The 12,766-nt window shown below is 50.5% G+C and overlaps 1 protein-coding gene across 1 annotated transcript in view; it reads left to right on the plus strand.

Moving 5' to 3' along the window:
* The first annotated feature begins 5,378 nt into the window (after positions 1–5,378).
* LOC119957440 (R3H and coiled-coil domain-containing protein 1-like) overlaps positions 5,379–12,766 on the plus strand; it is a 42,685-nt gene continuing 35,297 nt past the window's right edge. The window contains exons 1-2 of the mRNA XM_038785512.1: positions 5,379–5,505; positions 7,429–7,570. The gene's annotated coding sequence lies outside the window, so the exon portion shown is untranslated. The remainder of the gene's footprint in view (positions 5,506–7,428; positions 7,571–12,766) is intronic.

Consider the following 12,766-nt stretch of genomic DNA (forward strand, 5'->3'; position numbering starts at 1 on the left):
GGGGGTAAATCTCTGCAGCTGTGAAGTTAGGTTGGGAGAGAACTCCTTGGAGAGAAGAAGGCTGAGAGGAGATCAGATGGAGGTGATCAAGATCCTGAGGAGTATGGACAGGGTAATAGCGAGGAAGTGTTGCCCATCAACAGGGTATCGAGAACGAGAGGACACCGATTCAAAACAGTGGGTAAAGAGAGCAGAGGTGATGCGAGGGATTTTATTTCCTCCCAGAGGATGGTTGGATTCTGGAAGGAACTTCCTGAGAGGGTTCTGCAGGCAGATTCGATCGAGGTGTTCAAGACGGGATGTGCCATTTTGAAAGATGAATGTGGTTTATTTTGACTTTCAGAAGACTTTTCGAAGAGATTAGCATGTACAATTTAAATCCATGGGATTGGGGGTAGGTGCATGAGATGGATAGAAAACTGATTGGCAGACAGAAAGCAGCCATAGAATCCCTACAGTACAGAAGGAGGCTATTCAGCCCATTGAGTCTGCACCAGCCCTAAAAGAAGCAGTGATGAGTGGGATATCACAGGGTTCAGTGCTGGGACCCCAGCTATTCACAATATATATTAATGATTCAGATGAGGGGATGAAATAGAACAGTACAGCACAGAACAGGCCCTTCGGCTCTCGATGTTGTGCCGAGCAATGATCACCCTACTCAAACCCACGTATCCACCCTATACCCGTAACCCAAACAATCCCCCTCCTTACCTTTTTTTTGGACACTATGGGCAATTTAGCATGGCCAATCCACCTAACCCGCACATCTTTGGACTGTGGGAGGAAACCGGAGGAAACCCACGCACAGACGGGGAGGACGTGCAGACTCCGCACAGACAGTGACCCAGCCGGGAATCGAACCTGGGACCCTGGAGCTGTGAAGCATTTATGCTAGCCACCATGCTACCGTGCTGCCCCAAATGTAATATCTTTAAATTTGCAGATGACACCAAGCTGGGTGGGAGGGTGAGCTGTGAGGAGGATGCAGAGATGCTTCAGTGGGATTTGGACAGGCTGAGTGAGTGGGTACATGTATGGCAGATGCAGTATAATCTGGGTAAATGTGAAGCTATCCATTTTGGTAGCAAAGTCAGGAAGGCAGATTGTTATTTAAATAGCTACAGATTGAGAGAGGAGAATGTGCAGCAAGACACGAGTGTTCTCCAATACCAGTCACTGAAGGTAAGCATTGTGGTGAATTATTAATCTAGTAATTCACACTGTTCTATTATATGTATTATGCCCTTGTGGGCTCTGTATACGAGCCGTTGCGCGGCTCTGCCCATAGGGGGAGATGAGTTTGTACTGGGCTCCGCCCATGGCTCCTCCCACTAACCGGAAGTATAAAGCTCTGCAGTCGTGAGCCTGCTGCCAGTTCATCTCGTCGCAGGCAGGCTCTGTTGTAAGATTATTAAAACCACTGTTCACTTCCAATCACGTGTCGTGTGAATTGATGGTCACATCAAGCATGTAGGTACAGCAGGCGGTAAAGAAGGCAAATGGTATGTAGGCCTTCATTGCAAGAGGTTTCGAGTAATGAAGCAGGGATGTCTTACTGCAATTGTACAGGGCCTTGGTGAGGCCACACCTGGAATATTGTGGGCAGTTTTGGTCTCCTCTGAGGAAGGATGTTCTTGCGATCGAGGGAGTACAGCAAAGGTTTACCAGACTGATTCCAGGGATGGCGGGTCTGTGTATAAGGAGAGATTGGAGTTCAGAAGAATGAGGGGGGGATCTCATAGAAACCTATAAAATTCTCACAGGACTGGACAGGGGAGATGCAGGAAGGATGTTCCCGATGCTGGGGGTGTCCAAAACCAGGGGTCACAGTCTGAGGGTATGAGGTAGACCTTGTAGGACTGAGATGAGGAGGGGGTGGCATGTGGCACAGTGGTTAGCACTGGGAGTATGGTTCGAATTCTGGCTCTGGGTCACTGTCCTTGTGGAGTTTGCACATTCTCCCCGTGTTTGCGTGGGTTTCGCCCCCACAATCCAAAGATTTGCAGGTTAGGTGGATTAGCCACACTAAATTGCCCCTGAATTGGAATAATAATTGGGTGCTCTAAATTTATTTAAAAAGGACTGAAATGAGGAGAAACCGAACTTGTGCTTCAAGTCAAGGAGCTTTCTTTTCACAAGCGTACTGGGACAATTAACCGTTCCCTTGTTTGTGTGCGTTAGCTGACTGATCCATGCAGCTTTGAAAACCTCCGTTGCTGTGCCATTACTGCTCGTGAGAGGTACTGCCGTCAACGTAGGAAACCGATTCCAGTTCCAGTCGCATGGCTTTTAGACAGAACACACTCACTGATCGATTCTTCTTTGGCCCTAATACTGGCCTGATTGCCCCACACGCACTGACTCCGCTTCACTGTCCGGGTGATTTCACTTCTTACTACATTTCAGACTCGTGTTTCTTTGAAGTAATGAACACCAACAGAGAATCACAGAATGGTTAACAGCGCAGAAGGAGGTCCGTCGTAACTGCTGGTTCTCTGCAAGAGAAATCACCTGGTCCACTGCAGGGCAACCTGGGCTGGTGAGTGGGACGGGTGAGAGGTCCTCCTTCAATCACCGCAAGATTGAAATTGGGCTTGTTCACTAACAGTGATCCCATGAATCAGATTAAATACATCTAATACATACCAAGTATTTCATAATGAGTTATAGAAAGTGCTTAATAATTTTTATATTAATAGAACTGTCATCAACTTAGAGTCCTGGAGGATTACAGCATGAAAACGGGCCGTTCGGCCCAACTTGTCCATTCCACCCTTCAAATGGTAAAAATAAAATAAATATTTACACTTTGGACGCAGAGGGAGAGCACGGCTCTCACAGTCAATGGATGGACCAGTCAGCATGGATTTGTTAAAGGTCGTGCCGCACAAATTTGATTGAATTCTTTGAGGAAGTGGCAAGAAGGGTTGATGAAGGTGATGCGGTGGATGTGGTGCACATGGGTTTTAGCAAAGCATTTGACAAGGTCAAATGGCAGATTGGTCAAGAAAGTGGAAGGCCATGGGAGACAGACCAATGATTAAAAAGTTGGATCAGTAACAGGAGACAAAGGATAATGGTCGATGGCTGGCCTTGCAAATGGAGAGTTGTTACAAGTGGTGCTCCACAGGTCTCGGTGTTGGGACCCTTACTGTTTGTGTTACACATTAACGATTTGATTCTGAACATGGGGCGGAGGGGGCACGATTGGGAAATTTGCAGACGACACATTGGCCGAGTAGTGGACAGTGTAGAGGATAGCTACAATTTTCAGAATGATATAGATGGGTTGGAGGAGTGGGCGATAAAGTAGTAGATTGAATTTAACAGAGAAGTGTGAGGTCATGAATTTCGGGAGATCACAGAGTTATAGGAGTGCACAACAAATGGGAATATACCAAGAGGGATAGATGAAGTGAGGGAACTTGGCGTACAAGCACACAGCTCCCACAAGACAGCAGTTCAACTAGACAAGGTTGTTAATAATAATCTTTATTGTCACAAGTCGGCTTACATAACACTGCAATGAAGTTACTGTGAGAAGCCCCTAGTCGCCACATTCTGGCGCCTGTTCGGGTACACAGAGGGAGAATTCAGAATGTCCAATTCACCTAACAGCACGTCTTCCGGGACTTACATAGACATAGAACAGTACAGCACAGAACAGGCCCTTCGGCCCTCGATGTTGTGCCGAGCAATGATCACCCTACTCAAACCCACGTATCCACCCTATACCCATAACCCAACAACCCCCCCCCCCCAACCTTACTTTTTAGGTCACTACGGGCAATTTATCACGGCCAATCCACCTCACCCACACATCTTTGGACTGTGGGAGGAAACCGGAGCACCCGGAGGAAACCCACGCAGACACGGGGAGAACGTGCAGACTCCGCACAGTGACCCAGTGGGGAATTGAACCTGGGACCCTGGAGCTATGAAGCAACAGTGCTAACCACTGTGCTATCATGTTAAGAAAGGAGATGGGATGTTCATTGGCAGAGGTATAGAATATAAAAGTAAGGATATAATGTTGGAATTGAGGCCACAACTGTATTGTGTGCAGTTCTGGTCACCACATTACAGGAAGGAGGTTATTGCTCTGGAGAGAGAGCAGAGGAGGTTTACAAGAATGTTGCCAGGGGTGGAAAATTGTAGCCATGAGGAGAGGTTGGGGTTATTTTCCTTGGAACACAGAAAGCAAAGATAGGGAGGGGATTAGGGTCTGGAGGGGGTTACAGAGATAGGGAGGGGATTAGGGTTTGGAGGAGGTTACAGAGGCAGGGCAGGTTGTAGGGGCTGGAGGAGGTTACAGATATAGGGAGGGTTGTAGGGGCTGCAGGAGGTTACAGTGTTAGGGAGGGTGTTGGGCTGGAGCAGGTTACAGAGATAGGGAGGGTTGAGGGGCTCGAGGAGGTTACAGAGATAGGGAGGGTTGTGGGGGCCAGAGGAGGTTACAGAGATAGGGAAGGTTGTAGGAGCTGGAGGAGGTTACAGATATAGGGAGAGGTGTTCGAGCTGGAGGGGGTTACAGAGATAGAGAGGGTTGAGGGGCTCGAGGAGGTTACAGAGATAGAGTTGTGGGGGCCAGAGGAGGTTACAGAGATAGGGAAGGTTGTAGGAGCTGGAGGAGGTTACAGATATAGGGAGAGGTGTTCGAGCTGGAGGAGGTTACAGGGATAGGGAGGTTTGTTGGGTCTGGAGGAGGTTACAGAGATAGGGAGGGTTGTAGAGGCTGGAGGAGGTTACAGAGATAGGGAAGGTTGTAGGGGCTGGAGGAGGTTACAGAGATAGGGAGAGGTGTTCGAGCTGGAGGAGGTTACAGGGATAGGGAGGTTGTAGGGGCTGGAGGAGGTTACAGAGATAGGGAGGGTTGTTGGGGCTGCAGGAGGTTACAGTGTTAGGGAGGGTGTTGGGCTGGAGGAGGTGACAGAGATAGGGAGAGGTCGGAGTTGGAGGAGGTTACAGAGATAAAGAGGGTCACAGGGGGTCGAGGAGGTTGGAGTGATAGGGAGGGTTGACGGGGTTGAAAGAGGTTGGAGAGATGGCGAGCACTGGATGAGTTGAGAGCTGGGATCCTGCCAGTTGGGTAGTGAGTGCACAGTGCCAGTCCTGGTGGGCAGTGGTTGTTCTGTTAGGCAGTGCCTTTCCTGTTGGGCAGTGCCAGCCCTGGTGGGCAATGTCAGCCCTGGTGGGCAGCGTCAGCTCTGGTGGGCAGTGCCAGCCCTGGTGGGCAGTGCCTGTCTTGGTGGCAGTCCAGCCCTGGTGGGCAGTGCCTGGCCTGGGACATGGATCTCCTCCTGCAGATGGCAGTGTCCCTCCTGGGCGTCGATTTCAGCTGGTCCTCCCCCCCCCCCCCCCGCTCGGCGCGCATGCGCCGCGGGGCTCAGTGTATCCATTCGCTGGAGTGTTGCAAAGCTGCAGATGCGGAGCTTTTCAAACTGACCCCCTTCAGCCCAGCCGCGACCTGTCCCAGGGCCCAGGCGCTGCACAACTTCACCCGTAAGTCGTGAATGGTCAAATTACTGCAGTGTCTGCCTCCTTTTCACAGGCAAAACCGAAAGTGTGAAGGAGATAGGTCAGTGTAAGGCAGCGCTGTGTGTGTGTGTGTGTCTCTCCCATGGCTGGGTTCACAACTCCCTGCTCCTGCTGACAGCTGTGTCCTGCCCAGGTTACAAACCAACAGTACAGTCTGTGTGGCAGAGTCTGCCCCCAAGCTGGGCACACTGTGCTGCTTTGTGATTCTGGCTCTCACTGGGAGGGAGTGGGGAGTTTGGGGACCCTCACTCCCCCCCCCCCCCCCCCCCATTGTTCTCAATGTGCTGTGTAAGGCTTCCAGCCTGTGCCTGGGCTTTTGCTGCTATATCCGGCCTTGCAGCCCTGTCTGCGACTGAATCAGCCCAGGGCAAGGCCCCCACCCCCCACCCACTGCAGGTCTACAAACACACACACAGTCAAACTGCACTGGGGGGGTTCAGCTCAGCGGGAGGAGCATGGACAAGCCCAGGAGTGTTAGGAAAGTTGTCTTGACCCTCCGGTGGGACCCACACCCGGAGAACTCCACACCGACCTGGTCTCCTTGTTATTGGGATGAGCAGATAGGGAGACCCTGGTGGAGGAGCAAATAAATGAATTGAACCGACAAGACCGCACAACTGAGAGGTTCCAGCTGTTTGGAAAAGTGGAATGGGCTGGGATGGACTGGTGCAACTCGAGAAGATGAAAGGTTTGTTTGGCTGGATGGGGAGGGGATGGAAACATTTGGTGGGGCGAGAAGTCCGAATTGTAAGTTGGTGACTAATATATTTTCAGGATGTGACTTGCTACAGTTCAGAACGGGAGCATTCGGCCCCCTGAAAGAGCCCCCGACTTGGGGCCCAATTCCCCACCCTTTCCCCACAACCCCACCTAATCGTTGGACACAAAGGAGCAACTTTAGCACGGCCAATCCACCTGTCCTTCACAACTTTGGACTGTGGGAGGAAACCGGAGCACCCGGGGGACACCCACGCAGACACGGGGAGGACGTGCAAACGCCGCACGGTCACCCGAGGAATTGATCCCAGCTCCCTGGCGCTGTGAGGCAGCAGTGCTAACCACTGTGCCAACGTGTGCCCCGTTTTATTCTCTCGGGAGGTCAAGAATTTATTACAGCCAGTGAATTATTTTTGCAATATAGTGGCTGTTGTGACGGCCATTTTAAACACAGCAAGCTCCCCGAAGCAGCAGTGTGACAATGAGCAGATGATCTGTTTTTATTGGCTGTGGTTTGATGGATAAATATTGGCCTGGACAATGGAGAGATTGCCCGTGTTCTTTGAAGTAGTGCCCAAGGATCTTCGACATTGACCAAAGAGAGTGGAGTGGGCCATGACTTCAGGCCTCGCCTGAAAGACACCACCTCGGACTGTGCAGTATTCGCTCAGCAACTGCACCTGAGTGCCAAACCTAGATTCTGTTCCCAAATTGGCGGCACTCAGAGTGGTTAGCACTCAGCGCCAGGGACCCGGGTTCAATTCCAGCCTTGGGTGACTGGAGAAGCAGCTGATGGGTTTCTGTGTCTGTGTGATACAGGGCTGATTTAGCTCAGTGGGCGAGACAGTTGGTCTGTCATGCAGAACAAGGCCAGCAGCGCGAGTTCAATTCCCAAACCGGCCTCCCCGAACAGGGGCCGGAATGTGGCGACTAGGGGCTTTTCACAATAACTTCATACTTGTGACAATAAAAGATTGTCATTATTATTATACTGCACAGCAATATGGGGTCAGGTCCGCAGAGTTGTACACGGGGCCCAGATAGGAAATCCTGCTGAAGAGGCTGTGTTGGGAGAGTTTGAGTTGCCATTTTAGTTTAGTCCCGTTGCCTGTCTTTATTGGTACTTTACATTCTGATGTTGAGTAAAGCCATTCTGTCTTATCTTGGCAGGTTGCTGTGTTTGACCCTGCTTCATCCTGGCTCTCTTCCGCCTTGACGGTGTTTATCTGTCCAAGGAGGAAGATGAATTTGTGGATAAAATTACCCAGGAGCTGGAATGCTTTCTTTCGAAAACTGTTGACAATCCAAACAAGTAAGTGGGATGAGTGTGAATGTCTGTCTGTCTGTCTGCCTGTCCGTCTGTCTGTCTGCCTGTCCGTCTGTCTGTCTGTCTGCTTGTCCTGTCTGCCTGTCCTGTCTGCCTGTCCTGTCTGCCTGTCCTGTCTGCCTGTCCTGTCTGCCTGTCCTGTCTGCCTGTCCTGTCTGTCCTGTCTGTCTGTCCTGTCTGTCTGTCCTGTCTGTCTGTCCTGCCTGTCCTGTCTGTCTGTCTGTCTGCTTGTCCTGTCTGCCTGTCCTGTCTGCCTGTCCTGTCTGCCTGTCTGTCCTGCCTGTCCTGTCTGCCTGTCCGCCTGTCCTGTCTGTCTGCCTGTCCTGTCTGCCTGTCCTGTCTGCCTGTCCTGTCTGTCTGCCTGTCTGTCTGACTGTCCTGTCTGTCTGTCCTGTCTGTCTGTCCTGCCTGCCTGTCTGCCTGTCCTTTCTGTCTGACTGTCCTGTCTGACTCCTGTCTGACTCCTGTCTGTCTGCCTGTCCTGTCTGACTGTCCTGTCTGTCTGCCTGTCCTCTCTGTCTGCCTGTCCTGTCTGTCTGCCTGCCTGCCTGCCTGCCCTGTCCTGTCCTGTCTGCCTGTCCGTCTGTCTGTCTGCCTGTCCTGTCCTGTCTGCCTATCTGTCTGACTGTCCTGTCTGACTGTCCTGTCTGCCTGTCCTGTCTGCCTGTCCTGTCTGCCTGTCCTGTCTGCCTGTCCTGTCTGCCTGTCCTGTCTGCCTGTCCTGTCTGCCTGTCCTGTCTGCCTGTCCTGCCTGCCTGTCCTGTCTGTCCTGCCTGCCTGTCCTGTCTGTCCTGCCTGCCTGTCCGTCTGTCTGTCTGCCTGTCCGTCTGTCTGTCTGCCTGTCCGTCTGCCTGTCTGCCTGTCCGTCTGTCTGTCCTGCCTCGACATCTGTCTTGCCTGTCTGTCTGCCTGTCCTGTCTTCCTGTCTGCTGTCCGTCTGTCTGTCTGACTATCTTGTCTGTCTGCCTGTCCTGTCTGTTTGTCTGTCTGCCTGTCCTGCCTGTCTGCCTGTCCTGTCTGCCTGTCCTGTCTGTCTGTCTGCCTGGTCTGTCTGCCTGTCCTGTCTGTCCTGTCTGCCTGCCTGTCTGTCTGTCCTGTCTGCCTGTCCTGTCTGTCTGTCTGCCTGGTCTGTCTTCCTGTCCTGTCTGCCTGTCCTGTCTGTCTGTCTGCCTGGTCTGTCTTCCTGTCCTGTCTGTCCTGTCTGCCTGTCCTGTCTGTCCTGTCTGTCTGCCTGTCCTGTCCTGTCTGGCCTGTCTGTCTGTCTGGCCTGTCTGTCTGGCCTGTCTGTCTGTCTGCCTGTCTGTCTGTCGTGTCGGCTCAGTCAGTCACGCTCTCATCGCAAGGTTCTGGGTTCAAGTCCCAATCCAGGGCTTGAATCATAGAATTTACAGTGGCAGTGGAGTCTGCAAGTTCTCCCCGTGTGTGCGTGGGTTTCCTCCGGGTGCTCCGGTTGTCTCCCACAGCCCAAAGATGTGCAGCATTGGTGTATTGGCCACGATAAATTAGTGTCCAAAAAAGGTTAGGTGGGGTACCGTGGATAGGGCAGAGGTATGGGCTTAGGGAGGGTGCTCCGTCCCAGGGCTGGTGCAGACTCGATGGGCTAAGAATTTGAGACTGACACTCTCGTGTGCGCAAGAGCTGCGTGTCATTCGGACGAGACGACGAACTCAGGCTCCGTCTGATGGAGGTCGTCCCGCACTGTTTGAAGATGAGCAGGGAGGGAACATTCTCCCCACTGTCCCGGTCAATATTTCTCCCATCACAGTCTCCGTTCACGGATAAATGAAATGAAATGAAAATCGCTTATTGTCACGAGTAGGCTTCATATGAAGTTACTGTGAAAAGCCCCTAGTCGCCACATTCCGGCGCCTGTCCGGGGAGGCTGGTACGGGAATCGAACCGTGCTGCTGGCCTGCTTGGTCTGCTTTAAAAGCCAGCTATTTAGCTGAGTGAGCTAAACCAGCCGATAATTTATCAATACACAGGGTTCCTATTCTATTTAAGGTCAAAAATATATCAAAAATAATTAATTGATGTTTGGCAAGAATGGTGGCAAATTATTTTTATCTGAAGTAACACTTTTAAAGGTCTGAATCTTTTGAAAGATTGTTTGCTTCAAGCTGTGTGAAGGATCCCACTGTGCTACCCTCCCATTCCCTCCAGCGCAGCAAAGCTTCACTTTGAAACCTCCAGCATTACAACAATCACCAGTGTTTGTTTCAATGAAGCAAGATTAAATTGGTGGCGCAGTGGTTAGCACTGCTGCCTCACAGCTCCAGGGTCCCGGGTTTGATTCCCGGCTTGGGTCACTGTGTGCGGAGTCTGCACGTTCTCCCCGTGTGTGCGTGGGTTTCCTCCGGGTGCTCCGGTTACCTCCCACAGCCCAAAGATGTGCAGGTTAGGTGGATTGGCCACGATCAATTTAACCTTAGTGTGCAAATGTTTAGAGGGGGTTACGGGAATAGGGTGGGGGCATAAGCCTAGGTAGGATGTTCCTTCAGGGGGCTGGTGCAGACTCGATGGGCCGAATGGCCGCCTCCTGCACTGTAGGGATTCAATATCTGCAGAGGGATTTGGATAGGTTAAGTGAATGAGCTAGGGTCTGGCAGATGGAATACAATGTTGACAAATGTGAGGTTATCCATTTTGGTAGGAATAACAGCAAACGGGATTATTATTTAAACGATAAAATATTAAAGCATACTGCTGTGCAGAGAGACCTGGGTGTGCTAGTGCATGAGTCACAGAAGGTTGGTTTACAAGTGCAACAGGTGATTAAGAAGGCAAATGGAATTTTGTCCTTCATTGCTAGAGGGATGGAGTTTAAGACTAGGGAGGTTATGCTGCAATTGTATAAGGTGTTAGTGAGGCCACACCTGGAGTATTGTGTTCAGTTTTGGTCTCCTTACTTGAGAAAGGACGTACTGGCGCTGGAGGGTGTACAGAGGAGATTCACTAGGTTAATCCCAGAGCTGAAGGGGTTGGATTATGAGGAGAGGTTGAGTAGACTGGGACTGTACTCGTTGGAATTTAGAAGGATGAGGGGGGATCTTATAGAAACATTTAAAATTATGAAGGGAATAGATAGGATAGATGCGGGCAGGTTGTTTCCACTGGCGGGTGTCAGCAGAACTAGGGGACATAGCCTCAAAATAAGGGGAAGTAGATTTAGGACTGAGTTTAGGAGGAACTTCTTCACCCAAAGGGTTGTGAATCTATAGAATTCCTTGCCCAGTGAAGCAGTTGAGGCTCCTTCATTACATGTTTTTAAGGTAAAGATAGATAGTTTTTTGAAGAATAAAGGGATTAAGGGTTATGGTGTTCGGGCCGGAAAGTGGAGCTGAGTCCACAAAAGATCAGCCATGATCTAATTGAATGGCAGAGCAGGCTCGAGGGGCCAGATGGCCTACTCCTGCTCCTAGTTCTTATGATATGAGGTGTCCAGGCAGCACTGAGAGAGGGGTTTCCATTTTGCCCCACGGCTGGCTGAGACGAGGAAGGTTGATCCAATCTCGACCCAGCTTCCAGCTCTTGCTGTGTGTCCCTGTCGAGGATGACTCCCGTGTGTGAAATATGATGAGGGTTTCTGCCTCCAGCTCTCTTTCAGGCACTGGGTTCCAGACCCTGACCGGTGCCCACTGATTGTTAACTTCTCTCGTCCCACTCCATCCAGGGCCCCTCAATTAAATCTCCCCTCAGCCTCTGCTGTCAAAGGAATATATTTGGATTAGATGAGAAACCCTTGGAGATAAAAACCCCCTCTGTCTTTGTTTTTTGATCCCGAGTTGATGTGAATGAGGGGTTAATGGGGAGGGTGCCATGATTGCTGGGGGTCATTGAATCAGAGAATGTACAGTGCAGAAGGAGGACACTCCACCCAGACAGTCACCCAAGGCCGGGATCGAACCCGGGTCCCTGGAGCTGTGAGGCAGCAGTGCTAACCACTGTGCCACCGCGTCACCCCAATCCAGGGGTGGGCAAACTTTTCTGTGCAAGGGCCACATTCAGAAATTCACAATTTTAAAAGGGCTGCATAGTATATTAAGTAAAATAATTAATATTTAAAATAGCCAAAATTAAAGGTTTTTAAAGAAAAAAAAAGCAATTAATTTTTATTAATTAATATTTTAAAGTAGAAACTTCACATGAAACACATGTTGTGCCGAGCAATGATCACCCTACTCAAGTCAACGTATCCACCCTATACCAGTAACCCAACAGCCCCCCCCCCATTAACCTTAATTTAAAATTTTTAAAATAAAAATTAAAAAAAAAAAATTATTTTTTTTATGACTAGATCTTGGTGGGCAGCATAAAGACCTTTGACGGGCCGCATGCGGCCTGCGGGCTGTAGTTTGCCCACCCCTGCCCTAAACATATGGGCAGATAAAAGTTTCCCCGCATGGAAGCCACCATGTACAGCAGCCACCCAAAGTCCTTGCTGGGCCTTTTTAAAAAAAAAAAAATATTTTTATTCTCCATTTTCACATTTTCTTCAGAATTTACACCCCACCAATAAACAGGAAACGGTAACAAATACAATGTCAATCCCCCTACCAACAACAGCGATCCCATCCTCCCATCATCCCACCCCCTGAACAACAGCCTACCTGACAATATAAGCAACAAACACTCCCAAGGAGGAAAAAAAAAGGAAAAAAGAAAAAAGGAATCAGGAATCGCCCATGGTCACCATTGACGTGATGTCCAACCCCAACTGCCCCCTAATATTCAACATCATCCATTCCCCGAAAGAGGACCGTGAATGGCACCCATGAATTGTAGACACACCCCCACCCACCTCCCAGACTCCTCCCCTTCACTTCCTCTTGTAAACGCTTCCCCCCAACCTCGGTTTCTTCCCCCAACTTTTCACCCTGGCTAGATTCACCAAAACCTGTTCTGCCAGGCTCCGATGGCCGCAGCCGCTCCCCCCCCCACCTCACTCCCGTTCACTGGCCAGCTTAAACATGGAGGCCCCCGCCCGGATCTCTTTCCCCTTTGCCCAGTCCCAGGAAAACCAAGAAATCCCCTTTAGCACACAACCCCCGCGTTCACACCCAAGCCCCAAAGAACCATCATTGCAAATGAAAGGCCCATCTCTTCCCTTGTCCAAATATATACAGCGTCGACTCATTTAGTACATACACCAACACGCACTGAAAAATAAAGTGACATGAG

Source organism: Scyliorhinus canicula, chromosome 26 (assembly GCF_902713615.1).
Source record: "Scyliorhinus canicula chromosome 26, sScyCan1.1, whole genome shotgun sequence".
NCBI classification, from domain to species: Eukaryota; Metazoa; Chordata; class Chondrichthyes; order Carcharhiniformes; family Scyliorhinidae; genus Scyliorhinus; species Scyliorhinus canicula.